Source organism: Capra hircus, chromosome 13 (genome assembly GCF_001704415.2).
Source record: "Capra hircus breed San Clemente chromosome 13, ASM170441v1, whole genome shotgun sequence".
Taxonomy (NCBI): Eukaryota; Metazoa; Chordata; class Mammalia; order Artiodactyla; family Bovidae; genus Capra; species Capra hircus.
In genome coordinates, this window is record NC_030820.1 from 41,858,012 (window position 1) to 41,876,571 (window position 18,560).

Here is an 18,560-nt window from a genome sequence, read left to right on the forward strand (position 1 = left end):
TCAGCCGGTTTGTACCTGACCCAAAGGTGGGACCCAGCAAAAGGAATTGTCTGGAAGGGGTGGGCAACAGGGAAGAGCGACATTCAGACTAGCCTGTTGTTTCCGATTCCCCAGCCAGAAAGGCGCTTTCCTCTGAAAGATTTTGCTTGTTTCTTACAATGGAGAGTGGAGAAGAGGGTGGCAAGACTATTGAAAAAGACTGCTTCCAAAAGGGGCAGACACACCAATGAAAGGAGAAGCAGAGGGACTTCCCTGCTGGGACTTCCCCAGTCCAGTGGTCCAGACTCTGCCTTCCAATGAAGAGGGTGCAGGTCTGATCCCTGGTCAGGGAGCTAAGATCCTATATGCTTCGGGGCCAAAAAAAAACAAAACAAAAAACAGAAGCAATATGTAACAAATTCGATAAAGACTCAAAAAAAAATAAAGCGAAAATATATTTTTAGAAAAAAAAGGAGGAACAGAGAGAAAGTCTGTGGGCCCAAGACAGCTCTCCCCTCCTCCATCTGCCCTTCCTGTGCTCGTGTCCACTGACAGTCTCACAGGAACTGGCCTTTAAGTGGCAGAAACGAGGCCCTACATGTGCACACACACACATGCCGTTTAAGCACCTTACCCATATACTGTGCTTGCAAGGTTTGTAAAGTCAGAGAGAGATCATATTGTCACTGTGTAATAGCCTAGCCCTTGTTGTCTAGCCGTGTCCGACTCTTGTGCGGACCATGGACTGTAACCCGTGTCTCCTGCATTGGCAGGAGGATTCTTTACCACTGACCCACCAGGGAAGCCCCAGTCTAGCTCTGACTGGCTAACTTTTCTTATTTTCATGAGATTATCTGACTATAAAGCCCCAGAGATAAAAGGACCATATCCCAGGCAGTGACCAGAACACGCCTGACGCCAAATCCCTGCAGGGTGACCCAGCCGCACTTTCTTGTCTAAACTCACAGAGGGTGGAGTTGCCAGCGCTGGGGCAGAGGAGACGTGACCCTGAGCCTTCTGCAGGGCTTCAGACCTTGCAGGAACCACCAGCAGAACGCTGGCAGGTTGAGCCCCCCATGTCTAAGAGGACTCATTAACGTGCACCAACCCCGGCCTCCCCAGAGAAATGCCCCAAGACTTCTACAGAAGGGACGACTCCTGCTGCCTCAGGGAAGCTGGTGTGGTTTCCTCAAATCCTTGCAGTCTCCATGCCTCCTGCCTGGTTCTGCAGTGAAAGTGTTTGACTCACCACACCTGCCCCTGGTTTTCTGAGAAGCCTCTGCCTTTTATTTTGGGTGCCGATCCAGTCATTTCTGCAAAGCCAACCACCCTGCGCCTCATGGCATAAAACAACCTTTATACCGTGCTCATGGTTGGGATCCAGGACACACTGTGGGAAGGCCTGTCTCTGCTCACTGTGTCTGGGGTCTCTCAAGGCCGGGACATCTGTGGCTTCGTCACGCCCACATCTGGGCACTGATGCTAGCTGTTGGCTGGGACTTCACATCTGTCCACAGGAGCACCCAGGACACGGCCTTTCCATGTGTCCTGCCATGTGGGCTGATTTGACCTTCCTCACGGCGTGGCAGCTGGACTCCCAAAGCGAGTGTCCCACAATACCAGGACAGAGCACACCTTGGTAAGACCCAGCCTCCGAAGCCATGCCACATCGCCGCCACCAGACGCTGCTGGCCGAGGCCTTGGTCATGGTCCACCCAGACTTGTGGGAGGGAGCGTGAGTCAAACTCCAGAAGACTGTGAGGAATGGAAAACATCGCAGCTACCACCCTGGGGAAAATAGTCTGTCATAGCTGCACTGACAGGGATGGAAGAAAATTAGATATATAACACTGTGATACTCTTAGGTTCATAGGAAAATGAAAAAGGACAGAACAGCTTTCTTTCCTAAATACTATATTCAGAAAGAATACATTAAATTAGCAAGCCCTCTGAAACCTAAAATGCCTTCTAGTTTATGAGGTCGCGGCATTATTACAGTAAAAAGTAAAGGGTATTTTTACTCCAGCACAATTATACTTATCAAATGCAAGTGGGCACGCGTGACACTGATGATAAACACATTGCCTTGTGAAGACAGAAGGGCTGAGAATCTTGTGAATTTTCAATTAGCAAACAGCACTATGGTGGTAAGGCTGAATGACAGTATTAACTATGCTAAGTGATTTCTTCTGGCTGTGCTGGGTCTTCACCGCTGCCCGCAGCGAGCAGGGGCTGCTGTCGAGTTGTGGGGCAGGGGCTTCTCGGGCTGGTGGCTTCTCTTGTGTGAAGCACGGGCTCTAGAAGGCAGGCTCAGCAGTTGTGATACAGGGGCTTAATTGCTCCGTGGCACGTGAAATCTTCCCAGACCAGGAGTTGAACTCACATCCCCTGCATTGCCAGGTGGATTTTTAACTACTGGACCACCAGGGAAGTCCCTACATGATTTTTAAAATAAGTTAACCTATTTCTTCAGATATCTCCAGCCTTCCAGGATGTGTGTGTAGGGAAAGAAATAGAAACTGTCTTAACAAAAGACACTCATCTTAAAGCATTTATTTATCTTCAGCATGCATCTCATTTGTGATTCTAAAAGCAGAGTACTGGGAAAGCTTGTCATATTTACTTTTGCACTTGAGTAAAGAATTTATTGCATCATGAGTGCCTTCTGCTTCAAAGGTTTGAGCTTGGCTGAGCACACCAGTAACACCGAGTTGGTTCCCTTGTGCTGTTAAGTGGCCGTTTACAAGATGTATCCTCTCAGATTTACTCAAATACTGCATTTCTAAGTCAGCACCCTGCTTATTCATATTTTGAAATAACTCTTTTGTGATTTGGCTTCATTTCCCTTTGTCGGTGGGTCTGCTGGGATCTCGTTACTTCCTTTGTAGTCGTAGCTGATGCTGGGTGGTCTCCTGCAGGCTTTTGATGTGGGGAGCGATCTTACTCTGGAGGGGGGACAGAAAGATCATGGAATTCATTCCTCTTTGTGGCGTACCCCCTGACCAACGGCGTGCTCCAGTTACAAGACTTAGTGGATCAGAGAGCTTTCCCTCCCCTACACCTTTGCATCTTGTGGATTTAAGCTTCCAGTATGATAACCATGGATGTGAGTGGGGGACATGAGACATGTACTCTGTTTAAGGAGCAGGACACAGGGAAGTCCCAAAGCCAAGAGGAAAGACAAAAATAAGGACATTAGGGTTTCCCTGGTCGTCCAGTAGCTAAGACACTGAGCTGCCAGCGCAGGGGCCTGGGTTTCATGCCTGTTTGGGGAACTAGATCCCACATGCCACAGCTAAGACTTGATACAGTCCAACAGGTTAATCAAAAAATAAATAAAAAATTTTAATAAGGACATTAGAAGACTGTGAAGTTTTTGGTACAAAATTTTGAGCTATGACAAACATCAAACACTCTCCACATCTGACCAGATTAACATAAACACTCACTCGAAAGGCCTGTTTGCTTTAATATCTACTTCCCTATAAAGATGTCTATCGACAAAATATCACAAGGCATACTGGGTGTCCAGATAAGTCTGAAGAGACAAAGCAATCACTAGAACCAAACTTGATTATGGCTCAGATGTTAAAATGATCAAGCAGAGGATGTGAAATAACTGTGTCCAACATGTTAAAGGGCCTAAAAGAAAAGGTGGACGGTGCATGAAGATCTGGGTGATGTCAGCAGAGAGATACAAGCTAAAAGAAATGCTAGGAGGAAATGCCAGTAACAGAAAGGAAAATGTTTTGTTGGTAGACTTGATGCAGTTGAGAAAAGAATCAGTGAGTTTGAAGATGGGCCAAAAGAAACTACCCAAACTGGAACATATAGTGAAAAAAGAACACAGCATCCAAGAGCTGTGGGCTGTGAGACCACAGGAAATGGTGTAACATGTGTAACTGGAACACCAAAAGAAGAAATAGTTGAAGAAATAATACCAAGAGTTTTCCAATGTTAGTGACAGATACCAAATCACTGTTCCAAGAGGCAGAGAGAGAGCATCAAGCAGAATTAAACAAACAAGCAAAAATCAACAACAACAAAACCTACATGTATTATATTTAAAGAGCAAGAAATTGAAAATAAAGGGAAATTTTTGAAGATTCCCAAAAAGGAAAATAAAACACCTTACCTACCAAGAAACAAGGATTAAAAATTGTGGCCAAAGGACTTCCCTAGTGATCTAGTGGTTAAGACTCTGCAGTCTCAGTACAGGGGGCCCATGTTCAATCTTTGCTCAGGGAACTAGATCTCATAGCCCTCAGCTAAGAGTTCTCATACTGTAACTAAAAGTCCTACATGCTGCAATGAAAATTGAAGTTCCTGCCTACCACAACTAAGACCTGCACAGCCATATAAATAAATAAGTATAAATTGAAAAAATAAAATCCCTCCTTTAGAAAAAAAAACAATTGTGGCTGACTTTTCTTCAGAATCCACATAACTAGGAATATGAACTCAATCTTGAAAGTGTTGAGAGAATAAAACAAATAAACAAAAACCTGCCAACCTGGGCATATATCCAGGGAGAATATCCTTCAAAAGTAAAGGATAAATAGAAATGATTTCAAATAAGCAACTGGGGGAATTCACTGCCAGCAGACCTGAGGTCTAGAAAAATATTCAAGTTCTTCAGAGATCAGGAAAACAATATGGGTCAAAAACCAGATCTACATTTATTTAAGAAAGAACAGCAGAAAGTGAATAAATAAAAGCGAGATATAATTTTTATTTTTATTTTTCTTAATTTATCTAAAAGACTGCTACCTGTTTAAAGCAAGAATAGGAAAAAACGCAGTAATAGTAACCATGCTCCAACAATCAGGGAACATGTAAAAGCTGAAAAGTTCAATGGTTTTGAGAGCGTGAGAGGAATGATTTGGGGAATATTCCATCATAAGTTACCAGCACTATACTTGAGACAACATGGTGCTGTGTTTCAAATAGTAGGCTTAGCAGCTGAGATAGAAATTTTAAAAGGAAGTATAAATGATAAGGCAATAGAGGAGGCAAAATGGAATCACAAAATGCTCAATAAAACCAGACAGGACTGAAAAGAATTTTTAAAAAAAATATAGCAATGCAAGAATATACAAAGATGATAAATATTAATTCAATTATAGTGTGTGTGTGTGTGTGTGTGTGTGTGTGTGTGTGTGTGTACGCGCGTGCTAAGTCACTTCAGTCATGTCCAGCTCTTTGCAACCCTATGGATCGTAGCCCACCAGACTCTTCTGTCCATGGGATTCTCCAGGCAAGAATAGTGGAGTGGCGACCACGCCCTCCTCCAGGGGATCTTCCCCACCCAGGGACCGAACCTGTGTCACCTGTGGCTTTTGCACTGAGGCAGATTCTTTACCACTGAGCCACTGGGGAAGTCCTCAATTATATTAATAATCATTTAAATGTTAAATGACTTGTCTAGTCTAAACACACCAGTTAAAACACAGAGATTATCAGACTGGTTTTTAAAAAATGAGATCCAACTATATGCTGTCTACTTGTAAACTATATGCAGCCTACATTTAAAGAAACTTGTATATATTGCCTAGACAGATTGAAAGTAAATACTAAAAGCAACGATACGGGAAAAGGTATATACTATAACACAAATCAAGATAAATCTGGAGTATCTTATGTTCAGTTCAGTTCAGTTCAGTTCAATTCAGTCACTCAGTCATGTCCGACTCTTTGTGACCCCATGAATCGCAGCACACCAGGCCTCCCTGTCCATCACCAACTCCTAGAGTTCACTCAGACTCACGTCCATGGAGTCAGTGATGCCATCCAGCCATCTCATCCTCTGTCATCCCCTTCTCCTCCTGCCCCCAATCCCTCCCAGCATCAGAGTCTTTTCCAATGAGTCAACTCTTCACATGAGGTGGCCAAAGTACTGGAGTTTCAGCTTCAGCAACATTCCTTCCAAAGAACACCCAGGACTGATCTCCTTCAGAATGGACTGATTGGATCTCCTTGCAGTCCAAGGGACTGTCAAGAGTCTTCTCCAACACCACAGTTCAAAAGCATCAATTCTTTGGCACTCAGCTTTCTTCACAGTCCAACTCTCACATCCATACATGACCACTGGAAAAACCATAGCCTTGACTAGACGGACCTTTGTTGGCAAAGTAATGTCTCTACTTTTCAATATGCTATCTAGGTTTGGCCTTGGAATATGGAATGAAGCAGGACAAAGACTAATAGAGTTTTGCCAAAAAAAAATGCACTGGTCATAGCAAACACCCTCTTCTAACAACACAAGAGAAGACTCTACACATGGACATCACCAGATGGTCAATACCAAAATCAGATTGATTATATTCTTTGCAGCCAAAAATGGAGAAGCTCTATACAGTCAACGAAAACAAGACTGGGAGCTGACTGTGGCTCAGATCATGAACTCCTTGTTGCCAAATTCAGACTCAAATTAAAGAAAGTAGGGAAAACCACTAGACCATTCAGATCTGACCTAAATCAAATCCCTTATCTTATGTTAATGTCATACAAAGTTGACCTTAGAACAAGGCAGATTACTGAGATAAACAGGTTATGTTGCATAATGATGCAGGGTTGATTCTCCAAGAAATAACAATTGTAAACTAAGGGGAATGCACTAACCACAGAATTGAGATATGAGGCAAAACTACAGAACTGAGAGAAGAAACAGATACAAGTATAGTCGGAGACTTCAGTCCCCTCTATCAGTACTTGATAGATCAAGTAGACAGAAAATCAGCAAAGATATAGACAACCTGAACAGTTTTGTCAGTCAGCCAACACCACCAAACCCATATGCTTCTGAAGCGCATATGGGGCATTCACCAGGATAAGCTGTATCCTGGACCAAAAAACAATCCATAAACATTGTTAAATATATATTAACACATACATATGGAGTCTAGAAAAATAATATAGATGATCTTATTTGCAAAGCAGAAGTAGAGACGCAGATGTAGAGAACAAATGTATGGATTCCAAGGGGGAAAGGAGGGGAGGAGTGGGAGGAATTGGGAGACTGGAATGGACACATTTGCATTGCTATGCATAAAACAGAAGACTAATGAGAACAGCACAAGGGGCGCTACTCAGTGCTCTGTGGTGACCTAAATGGGAAGGAAATCCAGAAAAGAGAGGTTATATGCAAACATATAGCTGATTCACTTTTCCATACAGTAGAAACTAACGTAAAATTGTAAAGCAACTATTCTCTGATTAAAATTGATTTTTAAAAAACTTTAAAGAAAAAAATTTAAAGTTCATTCTAGAACACACAGGAATTAAAATAGAAGTCAATAATAGAAAGGCACCTGGGATTTCCTGAATACTTGGCACTTTAAAACTATGCTTCTCAATAACCCATGGGTCAAAGATATCTCATGGGAAATTTAAAGATATTCTGAACTAAATGAAAATAAAACATTAAAATTTGTGGGATGTAGTTAAAACAGTACGTAGAGGGAAATTTGTAGCATTAAATGCATATATTAGAAAAAGAGAAAGATCTAAAATCTATAACCTAAGGGGCCACCTTAAGAATTTACAGAAACAAGAGTAAATTAAAGCAAATAGAATGAAGGAAATAGCTACCATTAGAGGAGAAATCAATTAACAGTGAAAATGGGAAAACAGAAAATCAACAAAATCAAAACCCAGCTCTTTGAAAGAAATCAAAAAGGAAAAAAATCAATGCAATTTGAAAAGGTCAACAAAATTCATAAACTGTTAGCCAGGCTAGCCAATAGAGAAAGAACGAAATTACCAGGAAAGAAAGAGTTGTCACTACTGATGCCCTGGACTTTAAGAGAAGAATATGAGATTTCAACAGATTAAAGAGTTCTGTGCCCATAAATTGAGTAACCCAGATGAAATGGACCAGTTCCTTGAAAGCAAGGAGACTTGACTCCCCTTGAATTGCCATCTCTCTGTGCAAACAATGGTTCCCTCCTCGGCTGTATATTGGAATCACCTGGAAACCTTGACTAGCTCTCAGCATCTGGGCCCATCTTAGGCATTTTTATGTAATTGGGATGGGGTCTACATGCGGCCAGGACACTCAGGCATCTCCATATCCTGAAGTCCTTTGAGCAAGATGGCGTTTCCCTGCTCTTACAAAGTCTTTCTCTTGGTCCGTCTTCCAACAGCTAAAAAGTGTGACGTCTCCCTGGTCCCAGTGCCTAGAGCTGACGATGGTTTTCATCTTCATCCTTAGACATGGGAAAACTTTCAATTCTCAACGGCAAGACACTTTACTCCCAAAGTGGAAGGGACCTTTGTGAGCTTGTATTTGATGTCCAGGTGAAGGAATCTTAAGGAGGGAGCCTCTCAGGACTCCAGATCTTCCCCAGGAGCGGGACCCCTAGTCGATGGTGTACATGCTCACAGAGGATAAAATGCTCATATCACTGGGCACGGAGATACTCCAGGCTCAGAGCAGAGGTGGAGAGAAAAAAAATTGAAGAATAGCGCTCTCCGCTGTGGTGTATCTTTAGATCTTTTATTCATGTCCTGGGCATACAATGTGGATATTAAACCATTTTCGATCATTTGTGCTTAACTCGCTCTGGTGAGAGGGGAGAGGTCTCCACTGGGAACCAGGGAACTGAGTGAGGCGGTGGGTGTGGGTGAATCGTAGACACAGCTTCCCAGTTCCAGCTCCCAAGCCACCCTTAGCTGCTCAGCCCCCTTCCGACGGAAAAATCCCTTGTACGGGATAAGGAGAGGAATTCGCCCCAGCCGCCAGGGCTTGTGGGAAGTTTTGGGGGGTGGCCAGGGCTCTTCTGAAGCAAATGCCAGCTGTGAACCTAGAGTCTGGGTGGGTTGGAGCATCTTTCTTGTGGAGCCCCACATGGCCCCTCTTCCCAGCCTCTGTGTTGATGGGAGCCATGAATGGGGATCATCCCCCTTGTTCTGAGCCTTCAGGACCAGTCTTGAGTACCACCTACTCCTAGAACCACTCCTACCCCCACTTGCTTCTAGAACCCCCAAGCTGTGGAATCTCCTGACCAGGAGGTAGGTGGTTCCGAAGCAATTAGCTGCAGTGATTTCACCACTACACATACCGAATTGAAGGGAAAAGCCATAAAGAGCAGCAAAGAATAAGACTCCACAGAGATGGAGGACAGCAAGATGGAGCAGTGAGCGAGATCTGGAAGGGCAATGGCTGAGGCTGCTGATGAGTGGGGAGAAGGCTTACTGGGGAATGTCACAGTCACCCCCGTGTCATCCACGGGGGTGAGGCTGAGAATTAAAGGCCAGCCTGGGGTCCTGTGTATGTGAAGTCAAGGAAGGCTGGAAACCCAGGAAGAGATGTAGTGTGCAATGGACTCAGCCTCTCTGTCACGTCCAACTCTGCAACCCCTTGGACTGTAGCCTTCCAGGCTCCTCTGTCCATGGATTATCCAGGCAAGAATACTGGAGTGGGTTGCCATTTCCTCCTCCAGGGGATCTTCCCAACCCAGGGATCGAACTCAAGTCTCCTGCTTTGGCAGGCAGATTCCTTACCACTAAGCCACCTGGGAAGCTCTTGAGATGTAGTGTGGGTAGCTTCAAACTGACATTTGGAGTGACCTGGGAAGAGCAGCAGAACATTGCCCTTTCCTTCGGATAGTTTCACGAGTGTTTGGGGGAAAGAAGGCAGCAAACAGCAGTGCCTCCAGGAGGAAGCAGGTCTCCTGCAGCGGAGAGAGGATGAGGGTCTGGGAGAGATGACCGGGCTTCAAGAGACAGGGGCTCACGACCACCTCCCCCCTTCTGGAATGAACCCATAAGAAGCCATGGCGTGTTGGAAGGTCCTAGAGTGTACACCATGGCTCTTGTGAAGTTTCTTATTTTCTTCTTGGTCAGTGAAGTTGCATCCACAGCTCAGAACCATCTTTCCCATCGTTTCTGATGGTTCTTCGTATTTCTGCTCTGGTCCTCATCCCCCAGGAAATCAGGAGTGAGGGATGGGCCAAGGTTAATGTGAACATGGTGTGCTGGGGGCCTGCAGCAAGCTCCTTGCCATTGTAAATATTTGCCAAGGAGGCAGGCCTAGAAGTGGTGGTGAGTTCACCTCCAGACAGACCCAGCACACCTTTCCTTCGGTCTGGGCAGATGTCACACCCCTGTATACAAACACCAGGTCTTGGCCTTCCACTCTGTGTGGATCCACCAGTGCCTGCCAACCCCAGGCTCTGCCACCCTAGTGTCCCTTTGTCTGTAACCCCAAAATACCCTGACCAGGAGTCAGGCAATTTTATTCATTATAAGGGGAAAAGTAATATTTTTTTCTTTCTCATTGAACAGATTTCCTAAGAACCTAAAAAGAGCCAGTGGATTATGGTAAATGTGGAAATCAACGTTTGGTTCATTAGTGAGAGTTTGAACAGGATGGGCTCCTCTGCTATTGAGTTTGAGGATGATGAAGCAGGACTGACCAGGGCAGGGCTGGCCCGAGCCCCTGGCACCATGCATTGGAGTGCAGTTGAGGCCAGGTTTGCCCACACGGCCAGTATCTGGCGGTGTCCAGGGCACCAGCAAGCTCAGGGCCCCTGGGGGCACAGGCATAGATGTCGGGGCTGGTCCTTACAGAGAGGGTATTTCCAGATACTTTGCTGACTCACTTCTAGTTCATCATCCTAGATGGAGCCCCAAAGCTCAGTAGGACGTGCCCACTTTACCAAGCGCCATGGTGGGTCTCAAGGTGCTTTACCCTGGACCAGGACTGAGGCCATTCCCAGTGCCACCTGAGAGATGCTGGCCATGCCTGCAGCTGAAAGGGGGCACCGGCCTGCCAAGGGGTCTGGGCCCAGCACCCACAGCACCCACTACACACAGCATGTCTGCCACATACATAGTGAACAGACCCATGGGTACAACGCAGCCCCGGAACACAGTGCGTATGTGTGTCTCACATGTTTGTGTTCATCTCTCAGTTGTGTCCAACTCTTTGCGACCCCATGGACGGCAGCCCCCCAGGATCCTCTGTCCATGGGATTCTCCAGGCAAGAATACTGGGGTAGATTACCAATTCCTTCCCTACCCAGGGATCAAACCCAGGTCCCCTGCATTGCAGGCAGATTCTTTACCATCTGAGCCACCAGGGAAGTCCGTGATACCAGTTAAATATAAGGCAACATAAAACCCCTTCTACCCCAAGCAGGGTTTTCCTGGAGTCCCCCCAACGCTCCCTTCCTTTCACTCTAACAATCTCTCCCCTGAGACAAGCAGCAATGCTGGCGAGATGGGTAAGGGGAGCCTGCCAGTTCAGAGAGGTCTGTCCTCGGGATCCCATCTGGCCCTTGGATCCTCTTTGTGAAGCCTCTTACTGACCTAGAAAACTCCAGCATAATGTGGGCTCCGGCCACAGGGTGAGTCTTCTCCAATGCTTACCAAAGTGAAGTCGCTCAGTAGTGTCCGACTCTTTGCGACCCCATGGACTATAGCCCACCAGGCTCCTCCGTCCATGGGATTCTCCAGGCAAGAGTACTGGAGTGGGTTGCCATTTCCTTCTCCAACCAACCAAGTCACTAAGTTTCAAATCAAGGGAACGAGAAGCAGGTGTCCCAGAAACAAAACAAACCAGCAAAACACAGAGCACATGGCCCCCCGGCAGGCACTGTCCAGAGACCCAGCAACCAGCAGGGCAGGGCTCACCAGCTGAGCACCTCCAGGACAGGCCAAGAGGGACAGGTTGTGACAGAGAGGCCAGGATGCAGTGGGACAAGCCAGCCATCCCATAGGAGGGGAAGGGGCTGCAAGCCCTGCTCCAGGCAGATGGGGAAGGCTGCAGACTGGGCGGAGAGGTGGACACAGGTCACAGTGAAAAGACTTGGCCAAAGAGCTGGACGTGGAACCAGACTCCCAGTGCGACCACTCACCAGGAAGAGGGGACTTCGCGGGAGTTGGCTTCCTGAGTGAGAAGACAGAACCTGCCCTCCCTTCCCCTCCTATGACCAAGAGGTGGAAGCCATTGCCAGTATTCATCTAAGGGCTGAGAAACAGACCCTCCTGACCTGCCTTGGGAACACAGGCTCTACAAGGGAACAGCGATCCCAGTGGGACTGCAGAACTGCCCCGCCTCCCATGGCCGAGGACTTTGCCCCCAGGGCCTCAGGACCCTGCTGGTAGCCCTCACCTCCGGCTGCAGATGCAAAAGTGGATTGTTTAAAGCAGAGTTATAACACCTGTCTAGTGGATATGTGATGATGATACTCAGAGAAATAGTAACTAGTTCAAGGGCTGAACAAGACCCCACCAGGGCTGGATTTGAGCAGGTATGTTTGTCCCAAGCTCCCCCTGCCTCCCCCAGGCTCTCAGGGATGGAGCCCAGGGAACGTGCACCTGTCAGGCCTCTCACCTGCCCCATCCATACCCTGCCTTTTAAATGAACAGCTTATCTCGGGCCAGTTTAGCTCTGCAGGAAATGGATAGAGGTGGTGCAGAACTGACGGCTTGCTCGTCAGCATCTCACGTGGGGCTCGTCTGTCCCAGGTGATGACCGGTGTTACCACATCATCTTACTCTAAGCACCCTGTCCAGATCACCTTAGCAGCTGCCTGGTGCTCTCTTTCTGCCACAAGGTCCCATCCAGGATCCACCCAGCACTGGGTGGTCAGACCTCCTTGGGTTCCTCTGGGCTGTGACCGTGTCTTAGGTGTCCCTGGTTCCTGATGACTGACAGTTGCAAGGACCCCTGGTTGGGTACCGCGTGGGATGCTGTTGGATGCTCTCCTCCTGCTTAGACTGGGGTTACGGGTTTGGGGAGGAGAAGCACAGAGGTGAAGGTCAGGGCTGTACCCCCATCAACATGACCTGTCGCTGAGGATGCTGACCTTGGTCACCTGGTCGGGGTTGTGATTGTCGGGTTTCTTCATCTCGAGGTCACTCTTCCTCCCCTCTCTGTTTCATCCTCAGCCCTAGGAAGTCACTGTGCCACCCACTGTCCACGGGTGGGGTTTGTGCTTTACTTCCCTGAAGGTGGAGGAACTACCTAGATGATTTGGAATTTGTCTGTATGGAAGATTTGTCTCTTCTCTCCAGTGGACTGATCCATCTAATCATTTATTTATCAGTACAGATCAAACATCCATACCAAATATCAGTAGGGGTGTTTATTTTACACTTTGACTTATAATCCAAAGAGTTGGACTGTGAAGAATTGATGCTTTTGAACTGTGGTGTTGGAGACTTTTGAGAGTCCCTTGGACTGCAAGGAGATCCAACCAATCCATTCAGAAGGAGATCAGCCCTGGGATTTCTTTGGAAGGAATGATGCTCAAGCTGAAGCTCCAGTACTTTGGCCACCTCATGCAAAGAGCTGACTCATTGGAAAAGATTTTGATGCTGGGAGGGATTGGGGGCAGGAGGAGAAGGGGACGACAGAGGATGAGATGGCTGGATGGCATCACTGACTCGATGGATATGAGTCTGAGTGAACTCCGGGAGTTGGTGATGGACAGGGAGGCCTGGCATGCTGTGATTCATGGAGTCACAAAGAGTTGGACATGACTGAGCAACTGAATTGAACTGAACTGAACATTATTGGGTTGGCCAAAAAGTTCGTTTGGGTTTTCCATACTACCTTACGGAAAAACCCAAGTGAACTTTTCAGCCAACCCAATGTATTGTCCCTTGGCCATTAGGAGAATTTCCTATGTCCCCCTGACATGCCCCTCTCCTTTTGATCTTGAAGTATTTTTCCTTTTCTGTACTCTAAAATGCTGCCCAGCCTCATCTCATATATTTCCTGCCCAAGTTGTAAAATCAGCCACTTCCCCATAGAGGTCTAGTCCCTTCTCTTGGAAAAATGGTTTTAGAAACTGCAATCTAGGCACTGGGTGTGTTTGTTGCTACTGAGGTGTCATTGGTTCTGGATTTTCTTGGTAACAGAGCTAGGAAATAGGAAACACACATGTGTATATTCACTTGTTATTAGTTCTATATGTAGAAATACATGTGTCTACCCCTGGAGAAGGAAATGGCAACCCACTCCATTATTCTTGCCTGGGAAATCCCATGGACAGAGGAGCCTGGCAGGCTGCAGTCTATGGGGTCACAAAAGAGTTGGACACAACTTATTGACTGAACAACGACAGCATCTTTGTATATAGAAATAGCCTATTTGTAAAATTATTTTTGTATGTATCCATCTGTGCCTATATTAAGCTAAGCACGAGTTCATAATGATTCTTCACCAGGGAAAACCAAGGCGGGCTTCTGTCCAGCAGGGCCCCGTGATCAGCACGGGAGAGGCCTACAGGGAGGGAGGAGCAGCACAGGGAGGGGGGTGCCTCTCAGGAGCCATGAGGTCTGGGACTCCTCCAAGCTCAGCTGAAGGATGGAGGATGGAGACAAGGCCACTCAGGCGTCCACACAAGACGGCACAGGGGCCGTTGCTCCTGCTAATGTTTTTGTCGTGTTTCCTACAAAACGACCTTTCTGACAGGGGCCCTCAGGTGCCGCCATAGGAAGCCCCTCCTTTGGCAAAAGCTTGTGGGAAATTCAGTCCAGTGCCAGACCCTGGGAGCATCATCTCCCAGGGGTAGGGGGGTCGGGGGAGGTATTCCCCAGCAGGAATGGAGCTCTGGGCTTTGCCACGTGTCACTGAGACGTGGAGCCCAGCGTCAGCCCCTGAGAGGTCCCATCTGTGAACAAGGCCAGTGGGCCCCGGTCAGGATGCCCACTCCACGCCCTGATCCTAAGGCCTGGGTTCCATCTGTGACCCAAGCCAAGGCCAGATTGGGGAGCAGCCTTGCGGTGGGGCAGGGGAGCTATGTTCCCATCAGGTTTCATTCATTCATGGGAGATACATTTGTTTCATGGCTGGTCTGTCTGCTATTCAGACCTAACTAGCAAGGTTTATTTTTCTTAATGGGTTAAAATAGAAAAGTTGCTTTATATGGATATATGGAGAAAGTAACATGGAAACAGACATTACCCTATGTAAAATAGATAGCCCATGGGAATCTGCTGTATGACTCAGGGAATGAGTCAAACCCGAGCTCTGTGGCAATCTAGAGGGGTGGGATGGGGAGGGAGGTGGGAGGGAGGTTCAAGAGAGAGGGGACATATGTCTACCTATGGCTGATTCAGGTTGATGAAGGGCAGACACCAACACAATACTGTAAAGCAATTATCCTTTAATTAAAAATAAATAAAAGCAGGAGAGAAGGGTCACAGCAATGCACGTGGAACTGAACACACATAAGAAATGCGTGTGTGGGGCTGAGTGAGACGCGGCCGCAGAGGGTCTCCCTCCCCGAAGGAGCCTGTTAAACCGCCACACAATCACCTCCTCACCCCACACAGCTCCAAGTGCCCGTTGGCGCACAGCGAGCAGGAGACAGTAATAAAGAAGGGAAATCAGCTTTGCGATAATGCAAGGAAATGTAATCCAGCCCAACAGATATGGCGCTAGAGGAAAAATGAGCCATAAAGTGCCCAGCGTGCTCTAAATTTCCAGAGAGGTGGTTGGGAGGCAGAGAGTGCGTCCCTCGCGCTCCTTGGAGGTGGGAGTCTGGCACCAGCCTTGTGTCCTGCCCAGTCTGCCCCAGCTGTGCCTGGACCCGGCCCCTCAACCCGAGCAGAGAGCCACGTGGATGTGGACTCATCCAACCTCAGCAGTTCTTGCCCCTAAAATAACAGACCATAGAAATAACATTAATAATAAAAATACAAAATACCATAAGAAAAACAAAGCAATGGGAACTGCTTGGTGGTCCAGCACTTAGGACTCCATGCTTTCGTTGCCAGGGCCCAGGTTTGATCCCTGGTCGTGGAGCTAAGATCCCCCAACCCATGTGATCAAAAAAAGAAAGAAAGAAAACCAAAGCAAGGATATATTGCAGAGAAAGTCATGTTTTTCCTGAACCTCAAACAACAGTAGATATTTCTTAGCCAAAGGAAATGAGGACTTTGGCAAAAGCTTGTGGGAAAATCAGTGCCAGACCCTGGGAGCATCGTCTCCCGGGGGTAGGGGGCTCGGGGGAGGTATCCCCCAGCAGGGATGGAGCTCTGGGCTTTGCCACGTGTCACGAGACCTGGAGACCAGCATCAGCCCCTGAGAGATTCCATCTGGGAGCAAGGCCATTGGGCCTCGGCCGGGATGCTCACTCCATGCCCCAGTCCTAAGGCCCCCATCATCTGCAGATTTCATGGGCCTTCCCCCCTCACAGGGTCACCCCAGCCTCCTTTATCTTGCCTCTGTTTCATTATCTCCGCCTGACACTGAGCCACCAAAACAAATTCACAGGTAAATGCAGAGGCAGGTGTGTATGTGGAACAGTTTCTGGTTGCGGGACACCCCCCACCACAGCTCCCCAGCACTGATGCCTGAACCAACCCTCCGGGGTTTCCACCTCCTTTGGGTTCATCCTGCCCCCTTCCTTTGGGCTTCCTCTCCTCCCTGCTCCCCATGGGACCCTCTGCTCATTTCTTCTGGGTGTCTGCTACCCAACATGGTGGCCTCTAACGTTTGGCTATTTACATTTTAATTAATTTAAATCAGATGATATTAAAAACTCACAGTCACACTCACCACAACCCCACTGCTCTGAAGCTACAGGTGACTTGTGGCCACCAGGCTGGGCGGCGCAAACTTAACCACCTCCATCACTGTGGCCACCAGGCTGGGTGGCACAGACTTAAGCGCCTCCATCACAACAGAGCTCCCCTGCCTTGGCAGGCAGATTTTTTTACCACTGAGCTGCCTGGGAAGCCCACTGCATCAGGTACCATTGCTATCTATTCTTCAGCTGTGGTTGGATGTTGGGATGACTTCCAGGTCAGGGCTACAACAGTCGGTGTGGCTACAGACATTCTTGAAGGTGTCTTTGGTGCACAAATGCATCATTTCCCTTGAGCGCTTGCCGGGGACGGCGGAGGAGGAGGTAACACCTGTGTTGTGTGTGTGTCTATACATCCAGCTATAACAAGTGCTCCATTTCCCAAGTAGTCTAATCAGCCCACAAGCCTATTCCTCCTTAATCAATTTAATGGCAATAGCCTCAACTTCTCATCTGTTTTCTTCTCCATCTACAGGAATTCACACTTTCAACAGGATCAAATGAGAGTGTGGGTTTCCGCTGTCTCTTTCCCTTGGAGCCATTCTGGGGGTGGCATGTATCTCTGTTCTTTTATGATGTACTCTGTGGGGCAAACCTGAGCCATTCTTGGGACAGTGGTCTGTCCCCACCCCTGCCTGCCTCCGTGGGGTCTGCCCCTTAGGGGTGAGGCATGCCAGCAGGGATGGCTCGCCACCAAGAGTCCCGAGAGGGTCACTCTTGTCCTGGGAGCTTCCCCCTGTGTTGCCTTCACTCCACTTCATCAAAGATCACCCACAGGGAGTCCCCAGGCCCACTTCCGAGACCCCAGATTGAGAAAGAAGACATAAAAACTCAAGATCCAGAAGTTAGAGAAAAAAGGAGTCCCTTCTCTAGCCGACATCTCACTGAGTGGGTGTGGGAGGACCACAGAGGGCAGAAAGCCATTTCCTAGTGACCTCTGAGTCTGCCCTCTGACCACATCAAGTTTACTGTTTGAGTAAACAGTGTGCCACCACCCATCCTGCCCACAAAATGTAGACATACACGTAACACACACAGAAGTGGGATCTGGTGAGAGGCCGGTCTCTGGAGATGGGTCCTGAGGGAGTCGAGATGTCCCACCTGGGGAGCAGGCCCCACCTTTGCCTTGGTGAGAACACCCCTGTCCCCTGCCTGGGGTCAGCCCTCCTGGCCATCCCCTGGGGCTCCAGGAGCACCTGCCCTGGGGGGCCTCCACCCTCACCTGCCATCACTCAGAGAGCTGGCCCTCCATGATGTCACAGTTGAATCACGTACGGTCCCCACAGCCCAGTGCCTCCCTGGTCAAGGGGACAAGGAGGACGGGGCCGGCGGTGGGGAGGTGGGCGCCCCACAAAGCACCAAATCCAACACAACATCCAAAGCCTCCATGCTCCCCTCCAACTCATGACCCCACAGATCGAGAATCTAGTGAAACCAGTGTGTTGTTGTGCAACTGGGTGACCAGAAATAGAGGTGTTGGTCTCACCCAGAGTCATTTCCCCAGTAGGTGAATTTACCACCCCCTCCATGGCGGGAAGGGGACGTGGGGCACACAGATCCTCAGCCACTGGCTGAGGAATGAAGTCTCAGTGTCCTCAGTGGACTGGACAAGCTTAGATGGCAGGTTCCTCTCCAGGTATAAGAACTACGGTTTCCTTCCCTGTGGGCCCCTATGCTGTAAGGACTAGAGGAGGTGAGTGTGAACACACTGTAGAACTATCATTCGAGTGTCTACCGGGCAGAAGGAGGCACCAACTTGTAACGTCCCCACCCTCCACCCTTGTCCCCGAGACCCAGGACTCCAGTGGCTGGTGCTCAGCTCACCACTGCTGGTCTGGACATCCCTGAGGCTTTGCTTTCTTTCTCTTAAGCTTTGCCTGCCTTGCAGGGCAGGGGTCAGGGGGAGGGGGGACGGTGGTGAGTGACAGCACCTCTGCCTCCCCTCCCATAGGCTGGGAGCACGCATGGCCTCCCATCAGCCAGTCCCCTCTCTGTTCCCCTCCCTCATCTTGGCTCCCTTTCTCTTTTCCCTTC

At 48.2% G+C, this 18,560-nt stretch overlaps 1 protein-coding gene across 2 annotated transcripts in view; it reads left to right on the plus strand.

The window, feature by feature from the left end:
• The window catches only part of SYNDIG1 (synapse differentiation inducing 1), a 109,315-nt gene that overhangs the window by 89,586 nt on the left and 1,169 nt on the right, over positions 1-18,560 (plus strand). The window lies entirely within an intron of this gene.